Source organism: Oryctolagus cuniculus, chromosome 3 (assembly GCF_051225735.1).
Source record: "Oryctolagus cuniculus isolate XC-2025 breed Fujian yellow rabbit chromosome 3, ASM5122573v1, whole genome shotgun sequence".
In the NCBI taxonomy this organism is placed as follows: Eukaryota; Metazoa; Chordata; class Mammalia; order Lagomorpha; family Leporidae; genus Oryctolagus; species Oryctolagus cuniculus.
The window spans coordinates 83,134,428-83,154,684 of NC_142869.1; the positions used below are offsets into that span (position 1 = coordinate 83,134,428).

The 20,257-nt window shown below is 50.6% G+C and overlaps 2 long non-coding RNA genes across 2 annotated transcripts; one reads left to right on the forward strand and one right to left on the reverse strand.

Moving 5' to 3' along the window:
- Positions 1–12,071: 12,071 nt before the first annotated feature.
- On the reverse strand, positions 12,072–16,040 carry LOC138849170 (uncharacterized). The gene is made up of 2 exons (XR_016231191.1): positions 15,790–16,040; positions 12,072–12,613 (listed from the first exon to the last, which is right to left on the reverse strand). It is a non-coding gene; the product is annotated as an uncharacterized LOC138849170 (long non-coding RNA).
- LOC127491527 (uncharacterized) lies at positions 14,430–18,792 on the forward strand. The gene is made up of 2 exons (XR_011387589.2): positions 14,430–14,633; positions 18,306–18,792. It is a non-coding gene; the product is annotated as an uncharacterized LOC127491527 (long non-coding RNA).
- Positions 18,793–20,257: the final 1,465 nt, after the last annotated feature.

Consider the following 20,257-nt stretch of genomic DNA (forward strand, 5'->3'; position numbering starts at 1 on the left):
CTAAGCCACCACTTAGGATATCTGTACCTCTTATCAGAGCTCCAACTTGAGACCTGGCTGCTCTGCTTCTGAATCAGATTCCTGCTACCGTATCCTGGGAGGCATTGGATGATGGCCCAGTAATCTGGTTCCTGACGACAGTGTGGGAGCCCTGGATGGAGTTCTGGGCTCTTGGTTTCAGCCTGGACCAGCCCTGGATATTGTGGGCATTTGGGGAATAAACTAAGGAGTAGAAGATTTCTCTCTTTCAAGTAGATAAAAACAGTCTTTAGAGATACAGGTCTGTGGTATTAGATGCGTTCCTATTGCTGAGCAATTGTCCCCGACAAACATCTCCAGAATTGTTTATTCTTCCAGATCGAAACTGTACCCATTAAAACTTCACTCCCCATTATTCCTGCCTGAGCCCCGGGAAGTCACCTTTTCCTACTTCCTGCCTTTATGAATTTGACTCCTCTACATGCTTCATGTAAGTGGAAATGCATACAACTTGTCCTTTTGTGGCTGACTTATTTTACTCAGCATAGTGTCGGCAAGGTTCATCCATGCAGTAGCACATGTCAGAATTTCCTTCCTTTGCAAGGCCTAATAACAGCTCATACTATGCACGTGCCCTGTTTTGCTCACCCTTTCAGGTGCCGATGGACACTTGGGTTGTCCCAGCTTTTTGACTATTGTGGATGATGGTGCTGCGAACACAGGTGTGCAAATCTCTGGATCCTGCTTTTACTTCTTCTGGCTGTAAACCCAGATGGAGAGTTGCTGGATCGTGTGATAACTGTGTGTTTTGAGGATCTGTCGTGCTGTTCTCCATGGTGGCTGCCCCATTGTACCTTCCCAATGGCAATGCACAGGGGCTCCCACTTCCCCACATCTTAAGAGGCACCACAAAGATTGTTCCTCAAGTGTGACACTTGCACATCCGTCTGCCGGCTTGCCTGGCGGAGATCCCATTTCTCATGGTGCTTGTAGCTTATAAAGGTTGGGAAATTCGCTTTGCTGCTGGTGATGTGGATGGTCACATCCATACTATAACATGGGTGGAATGCTTGGTCCTGTTTTTTGGTGATCTGGACCAAGTTTTTCTTGGCAATATCTGTGAATAGTGGCTTAGTGGCAACATACCTGAAATTCAGCCCCACTCCCAGAAAAAGGAAGCATCTTAACTTGGCAGACTAGAATTTCTAACCTCTCTTTTGAAAGATGTTATTTTTCACTTTTTTAAAAAAATTATTTAATTTATTATTTGAAAGTCAGAGTTACACAGAGAGAGGAGAAGCAGAGAGAGAGAGGGAGAGAAAGAGAGGTTTTCCATCCAATGGTTCACTCCCCAATTGGCCGTAATGGCCGGAGGGGCACTAATCCAAAGCAGGAGCCAGGAGCTTCTTCCAGGTCTCCCACGTGGGTGCAGAGGCCCAAGGACTTGGTCCATCTTCTACTGCCTTCCCAGGCCATAGCAGAGAGCTGGATAGGAAGAGGAGCAGCAAGGTCTTGAACCGGTGCCCATTTGGGATGCTGGCACTTCAGGCCAGGGCGTTAACCCGCTGTGCCACACAGTGCTGGCCCCTATTTCTCACTTTACTCCAGACTGTTTGCAACTTACCTTGAATCTAGAAAACAGAAACTACACATAAAAGCTCTTCTCTTCCTTGGAACTGGTCAGAAATTCACAGATTTTAGGTAAATCTCTACATAAAGACAACACTGTTGGGAAAACAGTGGAGGGCCGGGGACATTGTAGGGTGGTGGTGTTGGAGTAGAGGATGGTGGTGGTGAAAGCGTGGAGCTTCTTGCTTTCTCCCTACCAGGTGCCCCTGCCTAGGGCACTGGGGTCTTGTGGCAGGGTCACAGGATCTATAGGAAGCACCTCTTCTGTTAGGGCCTGCTCTGTCTGCATTTTCAATATCCTGATCCCTGAAGAGTATCATAAGTGTGATGTGGTATGTTTTCCAGATTGATTTTTATGTGTTTTTAAACTTTGCTCAATTTCTTAAACTCTCCAAATGGGAACTCTCTACCGCTGCCTTTAAGAAGCGGCTTCTGTGCTGGTTGCTCTCAATTCCTCCTGTTTCCTTCTGGTTTGACCGAGGCGCCTCCAAGGACTGATGCTGCCGGTGCCTCTCACCGAGGGAAAGAAATCAGCTTAGCAAAGGCATCCACCTGCCTTCAACCCAGGGACAAGCCTGCTTTAGATTTCATGCTTGACCTGATTGTCAATTATGTCTCAGCCTAGACTGGGTGTGCTACACTTGAGGTAATCTGGGCAAAGGGTGTCAAATTCCCCATGAACTTGTAGAAAGTAAGCCAGGGCCTGGCCTTGTTTCACAAGTATCTTTGCAGCTAATTTACCATTTCACCATTTACCCAATTTACCATGGTGGCGACTCCCTTCTCCCACTCACATTCTCCAGGCAAGTTCTCACCTGACAGGGGGTGGGTGGGAGGGAGGAGGGCGGAGGGGGAGGGGGAGCGAGGGCGGGGCTCCAGAGTCAGGAGACTCCCTTCTGCTCAGTCCGTCATTAGCAACTTGTGCTGACTTGGTGGAGAGGCAGCTACTTGGAAACAGGATGTTCGGTGACGCGTTGGCACGCAGACCCTGGAGTTCTGTTCCCCATGGGGCTGCCCATCTATGCTTGCTTACAACATTCAGTGCTTCTTGAAAACAGTTTTATTTGAAATGAATAAGTTTTTTTTTTTTTTTTTTTGAGCAAGCTCTGTGGAAGGGTAAGAAGCAACATCTCTCCATTTCCCCTTCCTCATTCTAGCGCCCCTAGCGTTGGGTCTGTGCCTTTCAGATGTCTCCTATGCACCCACTCTCACACACATTCACATAGAAAACACCCAAATAGGTCATAGCATGCATACAGATTTTATCGCGTATCAGTTATTTGTCTATGTTAATTCAGTTTTGTTTTGTTTTTGAAGAAAAAGGCAAGGCAACTAGCACAGTAGTGAGATTTCTGGTAGGCACTCTGTCCAGATGAAGTCCTGCGCCTCGGCGACACCACAGCTGGCTCCCTCATGCTGCTGCTCCCACCCCGTGCCCATGCCTACCCCGAGGATGGCAGCATCTTATCAGGTGCCTGTGGAGGTGCAGGCACAGGCTTCTGGCAAGGGAGACTCAGGGCATGGCCAGTTTGGCAGGCAAATGAATTGGCTGGAAGGCCCCCTGGCTCCCAGATTACCCTGGGTTTGGCCGAAGGACTCCAGATGCTGTGTGGCTTAGGGGATGTCGAGGCCGTTTATCCTCCTGGGAGGTCCAACATCAGCTGTCCGGCAGAATCTCCAACAGCTCAGGATTTGTGTGGCCCAGGCACGCTAAGGGGGCGACATTGCTGGAGTCTGCTGGCTCTGTCCCCACCTGTAGTGCACAAGCATTTTGCCACTTCTATTTTGGGGGTGTAGGGAGGTGGGGGGCATGGAAGAGCTTTGTTGCTCTAAGTGAGGATGGTGAAGGAACTTGGATTGGACACATTCCTTTGGAGAGCCATAAAGTAAAGAATTGCTGGTGTTTTCGGGCCTCTCTTCTGCACCACAGCCTTGGTGTGGGGGTGGGTAACTTGCTGGTCTTCCTGGCATTTGCCCTGGCCTCTCTTAAGCTCCTTGTCTGTTAGGCCAAACTCCTTCCAGACAGTTCACCCTGGACGCCAAGGCCCTCAAGTCTAACCTGTTCTAAAGCAAGTCTCTTTCCTTCACCAAAAAACCTGTACCTGTTATCTCCTCCTCTCGTGTTGCCCAAGACAGCCACTGCAGAATCATTCCTCATTCTTCCCTCTCTAATTGATCGGTAAGTCCCATTGATTGCAGCTCAAAGATGTCTTTCAAGATTGCTTCCATTTTTCTCCTGCTACTGCAGCAGCCTCCATGGAGACCACCCTCACCTCCCAATGCAATCAATACGTATTAAATACAACTGCATGTCAGCCACAGTCCTGTCATCCGGGGTTCCTTGCTTAATGATCCCACTTGGCCCCAGAGGGATCTCATCAAGTGACAAATCTGCTCATGACCCTTCTCTGCTCAGACACGCACCTTGGCTCCTTGCTAGGATCTGGTCCAACGCCTTCAATGAACAAGGTCACAGTGTCATCCCTCCATCTCTGTGGTCTCCCCCAAAACCATCCTCTCCTCCTCATCCCCTGTGATTCAGCCCCGGTGCACCCACCTGGCTGCAAGCCCCCGAGTGTTTCATAACTCCTTGTTCTTTGTAGGCCGAGGCCCTGGTTGGAATGCCATCCTCCATATCAAATTCCTTGTTAACACTGTCCTCAAACACCAACTCCTTTGTCACATCTCCACCCGTGTGCTGTTTCCTGGGCTCCTCCCACCCTGCCCTGTGTTTGCAGTTGCATGACTACAGCTCAAAGCTCTGTTACAGCACTGACCATCTGGTGCAGCTGCATGGTCGGCTCACATCTTGCATGGTCGGCTCACATCTTGGGCTCTCCACTGGCCCAGCTCCCAGACTGTCCCTAACTTGAGGACAGGGACCATCGCTTCTTCACATTGGTGTGCCTGGCATTAAGCTCAATGCCTGGCACGTAGTACTAACATAGGAGGATACCAACTTGATCAACCTGTGGATTGGCTCTTGCTTTGGAGCAAACAGAGTTTCTGAGGAAAGCTAGCCTACAACCTGAACGTGTGAACCATCCTCAAACCGTGGTTCCTAGAGCCAAAAACCCACACAAGTCACTTAAGCACATGTGGGACTGCACAATGGTCCATCCAAGGGAAGAGTAGGATGGGAGGAGCACAAGCCGTGGTTCAGGGCTGTCACTCATCTCTGCGTTTCTGTGCGTGTTGCTGTCAGGATTTACCGGTGAGGCCTGGCAGCTCAAACCCATGTCCTTCCAGTTTCTGATCCTGCAGAAAGAGACCTTCTCTTTCTTGGCAGCTGCACATTCAATCTCCAGGGACGCTTGTCTGGACCTGTTTGGTCCTTTGACAAATCATCGTGGACGGGCAATGAAGCAGCATGATTGGGCAGGCCTGGGTCACATGTCCACCTCTGGGACAAAGGTCCCTCCCCCGGCAGGGCACTGTGACTAGCCCTGGGGGAGCCACATAGGAGGGGGCAGGGCTGGACAGAGAAAAATATCGAATGTCCACTCAAGTTGCGTGGTTTCATGTTACAGGAATTCCTTACATTGGTCATGAAAAAAAATAAAAGATTTCATTCACTTGCTTTGTTTGTTAGGTTCACGAGCAGCCCATTTTATTGTATCAAGGGTTGAGTAGAGTTGTAAGTTTTAAGTTTCAAGATAGTAGGTATGGGGCCAGCGCTGTGGCTCACTTGGTTAATCCTCTGCCTGTGGCACCAGCATCCCATGAGGGCACCAGGTTCTAGTCCCGATCACTCCTCTTCCAGTCCAGCTCTCTGCTGTGGCCCGGGAGAGCAGTGGAGGATGGCCCAAGTGCTTGGGCCCTGCACCCCATGGGAGACCAGGAAAAGCACCTGGCTCCTGGCTTCAGATCGGCACAGCATTGTCTGAAGTAGCCATTTGGGGGGTGAACCAACAGAAGGAAGACCTTTTTCACTGTCTCTCTCACTGCCTAACTCTATCTGTCAAATAAATTATATATATATATATAGATAGATAGTGGGTATTTTAGGACAATTCTTCCAAAACAATGGTATGCACGTGAATCTACTGCTGAAATGCAGGTTCTCACTCTGCAGAACTGGGGCAGGGCCTGGAATTTCTCATTTTGTACAAATTGGTACTATGCGATGGCTTGAGGTGCCTTAAACAACAGAAGTTATTCCTTGCAGTCCCAGAGGTGGGAAGTTCAAGATCAAGACTGGTGCTGGCAAGGACTGTCTTCCAGGTCACCTTCTCACTGTAGCCACACAAGCCTTCTATGTGCCAGTAGAGAAAGAAAGCTCTGTGTCTGTTTCTCCTCTTTTATTCTTTTTTATTATTATTTTGTTAATGTGTCACACTTGTCTGTTTTTGTGGACTACCATGCAAAATTTCAAAACATGCATAAGTGGATCAAATCAGGCAATTAGCATTTCCATCTGATGATCTTTTCTTCATGCCTCTTTGTGTTTGGAGCCTACCAGCTCCTCTCTTCCAGTTCTTTGTACAGTGTGTACTACACTATTGTGAACTATAGTTCCCCATTGTGCTGTGGAACACTGGAACCTATTACCTCTAACTGTGTTGTCACCCATTATCCAGCCTCCTGCTGTTCCCCTTAGGGTAGCAATCATTATTCTCAGTTCAGACAGATTTTTTTTTCTAAACTGCCAGATAGGAGAAAGAACATATGGCATTTGTCTATCTGTGTCTGGTTTATCTCATGTAACATAATGATCTCGGGTTCCATCCATTTTGCTGCAAGTATCAGGATTCCATTCTTTTTTATGACAGTGTAATATTCCACTGTATGTATATATCACATTTTCTTTACCCATTCATCTGTTGATAGGCACCTAGGTGGATTCCCTATCTTGGTTATTGTGAATAATGCTGCAGTGAACATGGGAGTGCAGGCACCTCGTTCATATGTTGGTTTCATTTCCTTCAGATATGTCAAGTCTTAATTTGTGGGGCTTGTATGACGATACTTAAGTGGCAGCACAGGGAACAGAGACGGAGAAGAGGATGCCAACTCACTGCCGAGTATTGCCACAGAGCTCCAGTTACCTTGCTAAATAAATGGTTCCAGATTTGTCGTGGGCTGACTTGGGGTTCTGCAAATTCAGATGTTAAAGTCCCAACTCGCAAAACCTCAATCATGACTGCATTTGGAGACAAGGTCTATAGAGAGGTGATTGAGTTAAAATGAGGCTGGGAAGGTGGAGCCCTAATCCAATCTGACTGATGCCCCTACAAAAGGGAAGAGAGACGTGTGCTCACAGAGAAAGGCCGTGGGAGGACACATGAGAAGGCAGCTGTTTCCGAGCCACAAGGAGAAGCCAACCCTCTGACACTTTGACCTTGAATCTGCAGCCTCTATAACTTTGAGAAAAGGGATTTCTGCTGGTTAAGTCACCTAGTCTATGGTACTTTGTTCTCTCACCCCTCATACCCAAGATGAAGTACTGTTAGTGATGACTGGCCAGATGGTAACTCACTCGGGAAACTCGCACTGGCTTTCTCCTGGCACTGGGGCTACACTAATATACACAAGACACAGTCCCAGCCTTCCACTGGTGATGGAGACAGACCACTGAGGGACCAGGGAGAGAAGAATCTGGAGGTGAGAGAACCTGGCACATCCAGGAACCTGCAAATCCAGTGGACAATTCCTGGTGGGTGGCAGGTAGGGTGGCGGCCATGACTTGGGGAGAAGGGGGTAAGTGGAGCCCGACAGAGTGGGGACGTGGAGCCAGGCTGAAGAGTGCCGGCCTTCCGGCAGAGTGGAGCAATCAGCCGGCCTCTGAGCACAGATTCACTGGTTGAAACGTGGAAGGGGAATACAGGGGAGAGTGGGAGTTGGGGGCTCTGGAGGAGACCAGGGCATAGGGCAGGACCGTGACTGGACAGGAAGCACACGTGTAACCTCTATTCCCTTCAGTGTCCATCACGGTCCCTACAGGGGAATGAGGCACTTTACAATGGGGGTGGCCCCGCCTTACGCTGTGTGACGGAGGAAGAGGTACATGACACGGAGCTGGGTTTTCTCCCTCCTCCTCTGGTGCCTCCTAAGAGCAATTTTAGGAGAGTCTTTCCTACATATGCATCTCGCATCCCTGCAACACACACACACACACACACACACACTCTCTCTCTCTCTCATTTGCTTGAGTAAAGATGCCATTAATGTCATGCTTTGTGGCTGGTGGTACCTGGTAGACCTCATTGGGTGGAACTTGCTCAACCAGTTCTGCAGACAGGAGCCCTCAGACACCATCATGCTTCCAGCCACTGACACTGGCACAGAGATAATCTACGTGACAGCCGATGCTGCTGACTGTGCACTTTAAAACCCACCCCATGGTGTTGTGGTGCAGTGGGTTGAGCCACTGCTTGGGTCGTCTGCTTCTCCTATTATAGTGCCTAAGATGGAGTCCTGGATCTACCTTCTGATGCAGCTCCTTGCTAATGTGCATCCTGGGAGGCAGAGGATGGTGGCTCAAGTATTTGGCAGTCCCCGCACTCACGTGGGAGACCTGGAGGGACTTCCTGGCTCCTGGCTTCAGCCTGGCCCAGGCTCAGCTGTTAAGGGTATCTGGGGCGTGAACAAGTGGACAGAAGATCTGTCTCTCTCCCTAAGTAGCTCAACTTCTCAAACAAAATAAAAATACATAGATAACATTTAAAAAAAAAATCCCAGCCCGGTCCCTCCTGCTCACTGCTCCTTCAGCCGCACCGTGTCTAGCCTCTCTGGCTGGCTGGCCCCAGTGTTGTTGCCAACAGACCAGAGCCAATTTGAGCACATACAGCTCTTCAGTTCCTTTTGGTAGACACTGGTTACAACCAGTGAGCTGGGGAGAGGCGAGCTCTGGCTGCTGGCCCACAGCCTCGCTTCCACGGTGTAATGCAGGGGTTCTTGCACTGGAATCTCTGACAGCCGTCTTTCCTTTTATTAAACGCCAACTGAAATGTAGCATTTTCGATAATCACAGACATAGGCGACACACTGCTATAGTAATAACAACGTCTGTGACTTTTTCAGGGGGAGAAATCATGCGTATTTTTGTATCATGCTGTGGTTGTTGCAAAGATCTCAAAATAGCGTTGATATTGGTCATGAGAGCATAAATTATTGGAGCCGCCACTCGATGGTGTTATTTCACAACTTAGGTTAATGAGGAAGTGTGTAGGGGTTTGCAGCACAACAAAGGTTGGAGCGTGAGCCGCAGGGCTGGGGACTATCCCCGACAGGGATGACTGCGCTCTGCCTCCCGGGGGAGCAGAAGGCTGGGGCCTTGATGATTGCTTTGTTCCCTTGGGGCTGGAGCCAAGCCCAGATCAGAGTTTCTGAGAAACACCTTAGTCTTGGCTCCAGAGAAGCCTGGGCCACTCTGTGTAGTGCTGGGGAGCCCACTGGCTGGGCAACTCCTACGCACACACATTAGCCTGCTTTTTAGTGCTACAGTGAAATGCTGGAGACAGGCTACTTTACAAAGAAAGGAGGTTCATCTTGGCTCACCATTCTGGGCTGCATTGGTGATGCTCTCCTTGCTGGCAAAGTCTCACAGCCAAGCAGCGCACCACGCTGTGGGGAGACAGGCATGTGTGTGTGTGTGTGTGTGTGTGTGAGCTCTCCCTCCCTGTTTGCATGAAGCCACTAGGATTCGGTCATGGAGGTGCCAACTTATGACCTTAGTGATTCCTAATTACTCCTCAAAGCCTTACCTCTAAACACCACAGCTTCAGTTCCTGCCTTCTTCACGCCATTGCTGTGACTTTGGGGACTAAACTCCAGCAGGAGCTTGGGGACAGACCCCATTCCAGCCAGAGCCCCTCACCTCATCAGCAATCTAGGTGTCTGCCTGTCACAGGGCACAGAGACATGATGAAAACAGATCTGTGAGCTGCTTGCTGTCTAACTCTGGCCCTTGGCAGAGCCCATGTCCCCCGGCCCAGCCTCCGGGAATGCTCATGCCATCCCAGCCGCACTGTCCATGCCCTGGGACCCGGGCTACCTCCCACTTACACACGGCGCTCTCTCTCGCTCAGAAGTCGTCCTCTTGACTGATGCTTTCACTTATAAAACTTTTGTTGAGGTGAAATCCATGTCACACAAAATCATTCTATTTACTTATTTTTATTTTATTTGAAAGACGGAGGCAGAGAGAGAAGGAGAGCTTTCATCCACTGTTTCACCCCTCAAATGCCTGCAACAGTTGGAGGTGGGCCAGGCGGAAGCCAGGAGCTCAGAACTCAATCTGGGTCTCCTACATGGGTAGGGGAGATCCACGTACTTGAGCTGTCATCTGCCACCTCCCAGGGTGTCCACCAGCAAGATGCTGGGTCGCAAGCAGAGCCAGGACTCAAACTAGGCATTCTGACATGTGATGAATACATTCTAAGCTGTGTTTAAGATTTTATTTATTTGAGCAGTAGAGTTACAGTGAGAGAGAGTGACAGAGAGAAAGGTCTTCCTTCCGTTGGATCACTCCCCAAATGGCAGCAACAGCCGGAGCTGCTCCTGCATCGAAGCCAGGAGCCAGGTGCTTCTTCCCCGTCTCCCACATAGGCGCAGGAGCCCAAGCACTTGGGCCATCCTCCACTGCACTCTCAGGACATAGCAGAGAGCTGGACTGGAAGAGGAGCAGCCAGGACTATAACCAGTGCCCACATGGGATGCCAGCGCCACAGGCAGAGGATTAACCTACTGTGTCATGTTGCCAGCCCGCTAAGCCATGTCTCAACTACTTTACCAAACTGCTGGCCAGCCATTCTAAAGTGAGCACTTCTGTGACATTCTGTCCAGTCACCATTTTATGCAGCCACCATCTCTATCTAGTTCTAGAACATTTCTCTCATCCAAAAATACAACTTCCAAGTAGCTGTTCCCCATTCAATATTCTTAGCCCCTAAAAGCCACCAAACTGCCTTCTCTTCCTCTAGATTTTCATATTCTGAATATTTCATGTCAACAGGATTATACGGTGTATGACCTTTGTGTCTAGCTCCTTTCATTATCCTAATCTGTTCCAGGTCCATCCAAGTGGTAGCATGTCTCAGCACTTCATTCCTTCTTATGGTTGAGTAATATCCCATTGGAACTACCATTCACTGACAGACACTTGAGCTGTCTCTGCTTTTTGTTCTTGTGAATAGTGCTGCAACAACTATGCATGTACAAAGATCTGTGTGAGCATATTTTCAGCTCTTTTAAATATATATGTAGGAGTAAGATTTGCTGAATGTGAAATTACTATTTTTAAAAATTGTTTTTATTTATTTGAGGAAGAAGATCCTCCAGTTCATTGCCCCAGTGCCTGGATGAGCAGCAGCGAGGCTGGGCCAAGCCAAAGCTTGGGAGCTGGTAACTCAATCCTGGTCTCTCCCATGAAGGTTGCCGGGACCCATCCCCCACTGCCTCTTAGGGTGTATGTTAGCAGGAAGCTGGGATCAGACATGCAGCTGGGGCTCCAACATAGGATGTAGGCATCTTAACTGCTATAGCAAATGCCCACCCTAGTAATTCTATGCCTTCCACAGCAGCCAAAACAATTTACATTCACACCAGCGACCCATGAGGAAGCCAGCTTGTTCACAGCCTTGTTAGTACCTGTTATCCGAAGCTTTACTTGGGGGAAGGTATTTTTCTACTTTATATTTATTTTGTGGTTATTATTTTAAAGCTTTTTATTTATTTGAAAGGCAGAGAAACACACACCTAAGAGAGAGAGAGAAAGAGCGCGCGTGCGCACGCGAGAGAGATCAATCTTCCATCTCCTGGTTTCCTCTTTAAATGCCTGTAATAGCTGGGGCTGGTTAGGCTGAAGCCAGGAGCCTGGAACTCCACCCAGGTCTCCCAAGGGGTGGCAAGGACCCAAGCACTTGAACCATTATCTGCAGCCTCCCAGGGTGCACAATAGTAGAAAGCTGGCTTGAAAGTGGAGGCAGGACTTGATCTCAGGCACTCCGATATGTGATGTGGGTGTTCTAAGGAGGCCTAGCCTGCTGAGTCACAAAGCCTGCCCCAGTAAACAAAAAGCAAAAAGCAGTTTAATCCTCTCAGCAGAAGGGGCCAGTGCTGTGGTGTAGCAGGTAAAGCTGCCACCTGCAGTGTCGGCATCCCATATGGGCGCCGGTTTGTGTCCTGGCTGCCCCTCTTCCAATCCAGCTCTCTGCTGTGGCCTGGGAAAGAAGTGGAAGATGGCCAAAGTCCTTAGGCCCCTGCACCCACGTGGGAGACCCGGAAGAAGCTCCTGGCTCCTGGCTTCAGATCAGGGCAGCTCTGGCGTTTGTCTTCCAACCAGTGGAAGACCGCTCTCTCTCTCGCTCCCTCTTTCTCTCTCTCTCTCTGCGTCCCTGTATAACTCTGACTTTCAAATAAATAAATAATCTTTTTAAAAAATCTCAATCAGAAAACAGATAAGGCAGAGTCTTTTTGGCGAGCGGAAAGCTGGCTTAGTTATTGTAACTAATTAAAAAGGATTTGATAGGATTCTCTCGGTGATTTAATTATTTCACTTGCAACAATTTTTCCCAAAGCTTTGCTTCTTTTAACCCGTCAATAACTTCCTTTTGTGCCTACCCGACTCCTCCACACTCATACCTAAGCCATCCCTGCTGGGTAGCTCCCATCACGCCATATTGCAATTCTCTGTCTACTCGTCCTTCTTCACGGCCCGTCCTGGCAATTCCAGGCTGGGGTTGCTTGTGGGCATCACAGAAGTAATAGGAGCCACTTGGGTGGGCAGTGGGTGTGTCTTTTGCAGACGTGAGTTAATCAGAGGGCACAAGGGCTCCCCCTTGTGGTGAGCAGGAATAAGTCCACACGTGCCTGCTCTCACCTTCCCTGGCGGTGGCACCAGTCTCACACACAGTATTGACTTCACAGGGATGAAACAAAGACAAATAAGACAGCAGATGGGCACCATGCTGAGCTCTTCAGAGAAAAGAGATTGTAAATCCAAGTCTTTTTTTTATTGAAGAAACAAGAAAAATGACTCCAAAGTGCTTTCACTTTAACGTGCCTGCAAAAAAAAAAAAAAAAAGAGTCAGTCCAGAACATGGAAAAGGCATTTGAATGAATCATGCAATAACCCTAAGGCTCCTGGGTAAAAGCTGGGACCCTGGGGTGCTAAACTGCAGCTCAGCGAGGCCGTGTATATGTGCATCTGTGCGTCTAAGCCCCTTCTCCTCCTTGTGGGCTCTAGGGTGTGAATTCTTCCACCTTCTGCCCATGTAAGACCATTACTTACATCTCAGCAGAAGTGCCAAGAAGGTGCCAGACCTCAGCGAGACATGGCCAAGTCAAAGCTCACCCTCTCTGTGTCTGCCTGGGTTAGGACGCTACTGGGCACGGTGGGAGAAAGACGTCTCAAAGAGCAGAAAATCGTTCCCAGGCACCCACGAAAGCGATGGGCAAGAGCCGTGGGGTGCTGTTTATGGAGGTTTTTCGTGGTCAGTTGGGTCCCATCCTCAGGTAAGAGCTAAATCCGTGTCCGCTGTGTTGGCTGGGTTTGGGCTCACATCACACTGCTTTTTCCAGTACTAACAGAAAGGCAGTAGATTAGGGCGGAGGGAAGCGTTGACTGCGAGATTCTCTCAATCGAAGTCTTTCACTATAAAAAAACAAAGCAGGAAGAACGCACTCTCCGCAAGGGAGAGGCGCCCAGGAGGGGAGAGGAGTGGGGGATTGGCAGCGAGAGGCTTGGGTCTGAGTCTCAGATCTGTCCGAGTCTCGGCCCCTCGGGCTGCTCCTCGAGGTCTGTCTCGTCTGCCCGTCCTCATTGCCTACCCACTGGGAAACTGAAAGAATTAAATCCAGAGGAGCTTCAGTGGCCGATTACCTTGTGTTAGGCTCACAGGCTCCATCCCTGAGCGCGAAGGTGGTCTCCATTCCTGCGCCAACATGCACCGTTACTAAGATTTCCTGCTGTTCTTATATTGAGTGTGAGTGTTGGCACTCCGACAAGGTTGCTTCCACGTTTGGGTGTCGGGCCCTAAAAACCCAAGCCCGAGCCTCAGTGTTGAGCACATTTACGTCTGTGTGGCTTGGGCAGGTGGGGTCGCGTCCCCCTCAGAGATCCGACCGACGTCGGCCCAGCTCGAGGAAAGCCCAGTCTGCTCCTCGCCACCTCGGGTCCCTCGTGCTGCTCATGGCCGCCCTCGTCCTGGGCTCCTGCACTACGTCCCCCGATACAGCGCTCGGTGCCTTCTAGAGGCGCCCTAAGCTGTTCCCTCTCCAGTGTGTGGGCCACGGAGACCAACACGAAGGCTGGATAGGGCGCCGGTGCAGGTGGGGCCGCCCCGGCAGAGCGCATGCGTGGAGGTGTAGGCGGACTTCGTGCAAGCGACCTTTCTCTTTTGTGTTTCTCAATAAGCAATAAAAACCAACAAAAACCTCAAACTAAGCTCTTCTTCTGCTCGAGGCAGACCATCCTATACACGTCGGTCCCAGCGTCTGAGAAATATTTTCCCATCAGCAGCAGCTGCCTTTCCCGGGAAGAATCCCGGTGGTGGCTTTCCTCCAACCCGGCACCCTTGCTTTGGGAACCCATCCAAGCCTGGACGCTCAATGTTGGGAAGCCACAAGAAAACCTGCCAGCATTTGTGAGCAGCTCAGATGTCCATTTTAACACCCATGACCTATATTTGGTATTGCAATACAATTCTAAGGCAGGTGGTCTTTCACCATTTCAGTTAAAAAAAATTTTTTTTTTTTTTTTTTATCTAAGTGTTCCCAGGCCTTCTCTGCTTGTCTCCCAGTCTCTGCCTATAGCTCCCGCGGCTGTCTGCCCAAAAGGCCATCTGGCTTCCTACAGATGACCAGTAGAGGGCGCCTGATTTCCAGCTCACAAGGCCTTCCCAGCAGCCAATTCCTGGGGCTCTGCGGCGGAAAGGACAGTTTTTGTTTGTTTGTTTGTTTGTTTGTTTGTTTTCCCTCAGGAACAGGAGGGAAGCAGTTGAAACTCCCTGGATGCAGCTCAGCCATTTCCTGCAGCATTCGTCTGTGAAATGTTGGCAGCGGGAAGCCGGCATTCTGGCAGGGTGAGGGTGCGGGGGAAGGACTGTATTCTTGGTTACTGTGTCTCTTTCCCACCTAGGGGAGGCGAAAGGCGAAAGGGCGGGAGAGCTGCCCAAGTGAGCTTTGTTCTTTCCAAGAGTGCTAACGAGGATATACTCATAGGCTACGCGTGTCTGTCCACGCCTCACGGTATAGAGAAAATACTGTGCTTCATGTCCCATACCCAGGCTTCCTGCCAAGACGGTGAACTAACCGCGAGCCGCTGGCTCCCTCTCTCCAGTCTGCCCTGGGGAAGATGGAGCAGTAACTCGCCAGGAGGGAGGGAGGGAGGGGGTGTCCTTGGACAGTCCCTTGGGCTCTGATCTCAGATGAGGAGGGGATGGCAGGTGCTACATCCTGCTCTGGCGGAGTGGATGGAAAAGGTGCTGCCATTGAGAGATCAATAGGAGGACAGGGTGGGTGTTTGGTGCAGTGCTATGACGCTGTTTGGGACTCCTGCGTCCCATGTGGGAGTCCCCAGGTTTGAGTCTCAGCACCACTTCTGATCCCGGTTTCCAGCTGATGCACACCCTGGGGGCAGCCGGTGGGTGACTCCAGTCCCTGGTCCCTACCACCCACGTGGGAGATCTGATTTGCATCGTCCTAGGCTCCTGGCTTCAGCCTGGCCCCACCCGGCTGTTGTGGGCATTTGTAAAGTGAACCAGTAGATGGAAGATCTCTATCTGCCCGTTTCTGTCTCTCTCTTTCAAATAAAAGGAAAATAAATATTTTTAAAAGTGAAGGTAAATAAACATGAGTATTGGTGAAAAGTTAGGAGTGAGCAGGATAAGGCAAAAATTAGATTGCTCAGCTTTTATACCAGCAAGTGAAAATCCACTGGAAAGTAAACAAAAAATTCCTGTACTAAGAACGAAAGTCTGAACGAAGTCCTCAGGAAACGATAATTAAATATTGCTCAGCTTCATCACTTGCCGACGCCGTGACCTTGGGTGGGGCACATGAGCTTCTTTGAGTTTTAGTTTCCTCCTCGCTGCTGTGGTCATGGGGGTGCGAGGATCAGACCCCAGCGCACGTGGAGCCCGCCCGCCCTGTCTGCGGTGGACGGTCAGCCCATCTGCTCCAATCACGGAAACCTAGCGCTTTCCCAGGGGCTGGTTCGGGGCGGGGCATGTGACCCACCTCGGTTCCAGGGGACGTGAGGGAAGGCCTGGCAGGGTGATTTCTGGGAAATTGTTCCAGGAAAATCCCAGAGTTGCAGGAGAGGAGAACGCCCAGGCCGGTCTCCAGCTGGGTGGAATGGCTGCCCTCTCACAGCCGTGATAAGAGAGGCAGGGGACGGCGTGTCAGCCTGCTGGGGCGGCCAGAGCCGAGGTGTGGAAAGACCCCGAGTCCTTGACGACTCTGCCAAGACGCTGCCGAGACCAGCCCAGGAAGCTTCCCCCTCCGGGCTTCCCGTGATGAGCTCATTCCTGTTCCTGGCATTACCTGTGTAGCGACAAGAGCTTCCTCTAGCGATAACGCCGTTTGCCTTGCATGTTGATGCAGGCCAACTTGTCTGCCACTTAAAGTGAACAACCCCAGGAAATGTTTTTGAAGGAGTGAGTGTTAAGTCGCTAGGGGGCCGAGAACTTCTGGTTCCTTCTCCAAACGCCGGCAGCATGTGGGACTGGGATGGAACCTGGAACTCCATCCAGGGCTCCCCACATGGGTGTCAGGGACTCAAGTCCTTAAGCCATCACCACGGGCTGCCCCCAGCATGAATGTCTGCAGCAAGTTGCCATTAGAAGCCACGTTAGACTCAAACCCAGGCACTCCAATGTGGAATGCAGGGGTCTCAAACGGCAGCTTCCCTTGTGTGACAAATGCCCACCCTCCAGAGCGATGTTGTTCTTTAAGATGTGGGGTGTGAAATCAGTCTACTGACTTAGAGCCAGCACGCATGGCAGAATAAAACCTTGCGTGGATCCGTCAGTGGTAATTACTACATCCAAGGTCCTGGCTTGAAGGTCTTGAGTAGTCGCTATTAACTCTATTGCTTCTGGGGCTGGTACTGTCGTAATCCTCCTTCCACAGATGCGGAAACTAAAGCAGCTGCCCAAAGTCATGGTTATGGGTCGAATTGGGTTGTTCCTCCAAAAAGGATACATTGCAACCCTATAGGTACTGTCATTTGGAAGCAGGGTGGTGGCAGATGTTGAAGACAGGCCACACTGGGGAGGGGACTCCAATCCAGTATGACTGTGCTCGTGTAAGAAGTGGCCACGTGGAAGGAGAGATACAGGGAGAACGTTACCTGGAGAGGGAGGCAGAGACAGGTTGATTGCCTGGAATCAACACGCCTGCTGAGTGGTTGTTGAATGCATATGGAAGGGAATACAGTGAGGAATATGAATGACAGTCAGACAGTGGTCATGTTTAGCGTTCTTTCTCTTTCTCCCCTCTGCCTGGCTGCAGAACCAAGCCCTTCCCACGGGCCCCTGGCTGTGCCCCTCCCCCAGGGTCCCCATCCACCCCTGTGGCTCCACCGTTCCACACCTGCCTCTCCTGTTCATTACACACCAGAGGAACAGGCTGCTGGTGGCAAGTCATGTGGCCTCTGCTGAATCATGTCCCTTCCATCCACCAACGAGCTGAACACTATTTACAGCGCGTGGCAGCTGCAGGGGCGCGGGTGACATTTGTGGATGCCCGAGCCTGCTCCATGGCAAGGGATGATAGCAGCGTACACACATCCTCACCTGCCGAGTCTCAGTGCCGCCGCAGAGTGACTGACAGAATTAACCACAGGGCGTCCAAGGGGGATTTATGGCCCGATATAAGGAAATGTAAATTTCATTCTGATTCAAATCATTCCTTTTTGTTGTTATTTTTTATATTTGAGAGGCAGGGAGAGAGAGAGAGACAGAGAGACAGAGAGAGAGAGAGAGAGAGAGAGAGAATGAGCACACTCCTGCCTGCTGGTTTACTTCCCAGTTGCCCAAAATGGCTGGGGCTGGCCTGTGGCTAAAGCCAGAAGCCGGGAACTCAACCCAAGACTCTGTGGGTGGCAAGAACCCAATTGCTTGGGCCATCACGACTACCTCTCAGGCTGTGCATTAGCAGGAAGTTGGAGTCATGAGCGGAGCAGGGAAATGAACGCAGGCACTCCGACCTGGGATGTGGGCATCTACCCACTTGGCTAAATGCTTGCTTCCTCATTCAAACCATTCCTATGCTGCCATCAATGTGCGCCCCCTAGTGTCAGGATTAGGAAATGGACTCAGCAGAGGTAGGTCCCTGGCCTGGCCAGCTCTGAGCTGCTCAGGAAGTGAGAGCGGTCACTCACTGTCCGGCCTGCAGAAATGCAGGAGCCACCCCTGCCTCCTTGTGGCGGGGCGGGTCCCAGGAGGGGTCCCTCTACTGACCACACAGGGACACGACCAGCAGACAATTCCAACAGGAAGACGGGATCGCCCCCAAGTTGAACCTTTTCTGGTAAATATAACAGACTCGGAAAACACATCAAAGGGATGCGTCATGTTATAAAGTGTAAATAGAGTGAAAACTCCTGTCACAAACAGGTGTTGGAAGAAAGGACTCTGCCAGTCCCTAGGAGTCCTCCATGGCCCTGTCAAGCCCTCCCCGCTGCCCTCCCTGCACAGTATCAATCAGATCCAGAGCTGTTCCATCTTTATATTGTTTTCCTTTTTTTTCAGGGCAAAAAAGGCAGAGTTGTGGTGCCATCCAAGCGATGGCCTCTAACTGCATCTGGAAGACGGCAGCGTCCAGGTCTCCTTTGGTGCAAACACGGGACGGTGCGAGGAAGCACAGCCTCGACAGGGAGATTCCGGCTGGGGTTTGTGGGTGTCCCCTTCTTTCTTGTGGGGATGCATCCTGCCCGGAGGCGGTACACAGATCTTGGTGAGCGTTGCTTCAAGAAAATGGACAGTAGTCACAGCTCATTAAAACCCCATCTGCTTCCTCTAAGTCAGAATGCTGGGTCAGGGGTCTCAGCACCACCTCCAGGACGCTCTCCCCTCCTGGGCCTCCTTGTGCAACCTTGCAACTTGCAAAGGCCTTGCAAAGGGCCTTCTTCTTCTCCCAGGTCAGTGGCTGTTACACCAAACCATGCCTGCCCCCAAACTGTGTGGGAGAAGAAAACATACCTAATCCTATTTTGAATAACAGTGGAAAGGATACAGGGCCCGGATTTCTGGTTGTGGTGTTCATTATTGAAACAAGAAAGGGAGCGGCTGGGTGGGTGTGGAAAGTGTTCCTGGGACTTTGGACTTGAGTCACACAGGCGGAGAGCGTACATCTCTGGGGATATAGGGTGTGGAGAGGAAATACGGCTTAATAGAGGAAATTATTCATCCATGGGCAGGCACTTAGGAATGAAGACCCGGAAACACTGAAATACAATATCGTGCAAGTATTGGCATTAACTTCCTCTGCATGGAACAGAAAACCCAGTCAACAGTGGTGTGAATACAATAAGGGCTAAATTATCTTTGAAGGTGTACAGTCCACAGCAGGTGTGTTTGTTCCATGGTGATTAGGATCCCAGAATTCTGAGAGGTCGTCATCCTTAGCAAGTAAAGTAATACCTTCAAGGACAACTCATGCCCCAAAGTGGCTGCAGAAACTCCAGCCACCACCTCCAAGTTTTAGGCAGGAGGAAGCAGGAAAAGGCCTGGCAGCAGGGTAGCCTTTTAGGTGTCCTTCTCAGAAGCCACACCTGACAACCTCTGCTTCACTGAACATGGCTGGCTGAAAGGGAGGCTGGGAAATTGTGTGTGCTCCCTGGAATAAGGCAGATTCTTTTGAAGGGCAGCCAGAGAGAATGAGTTTGGCGAGATAGGGAAACTAGTGATGTCTTTTGCATGTGCTAGGAGGTGGGAAACCCTCACGGTGAAGCATGGAGCCTCCACGGCCAGGTTCCTGGGCAAACCCGAGTGTGGATCCGAGCCCTCTCACTACAGCTGCGTGACCCGTGGCAAGACACCGACCATTTCTTTCTTTCTTTCCTTCCTTCCTTCCTTCCTTCCTTCCTTCCTTCCTTCCTTGTTCCTTCCTTCCTTCCTTCCTTCCTTCCTTCCTTCCTTCCTTCCTTCCTTCCGTTCTTGATTTATTTATTTTATTTGAAAGAGTTACAGAGAGGGATAAGGAGAGGCAGACAGAGAGAGAGAGAGAGAGAGAGAGAGAGCTTCTATTTGCTGGTTTACTCCCCAAATGGCCGTAGCAGGGTTCATCCGAAGCCAGGAGCCAGGAGCTTCTTCTGGGTCTCCCACGTGGGTGCAGGGGCCCAAGTACGTGGGCCATCTTCAGCTGCTTTCTCAGGTACATTAGCAGGGAGCTGGGTCAGAAGTGGAGCAGCCAGGACTCGAATCAGCATGCATACGGGATGCCAATGCTACAAGTGGCAGCTTTACCCGCTACGCCACAGCACCGGCCCTGACACCTACCATTTGTAATAGTTCTGAGAGTTGTGGAACCCTTGGTTCTCGAATGCTTCCTGCCATGTTTGGTGGGCTGACCGCAGCCCAGGCACCAGCCAGTGCCATCGTTCTGATTGAAGGAGCTGGGAGGGCAAAATTCTGATGGGCTTTATTCTTGCACGAGGGACAATGCTCTATGCAAATAAACGCGCCCTCCACCAAGCAGGATG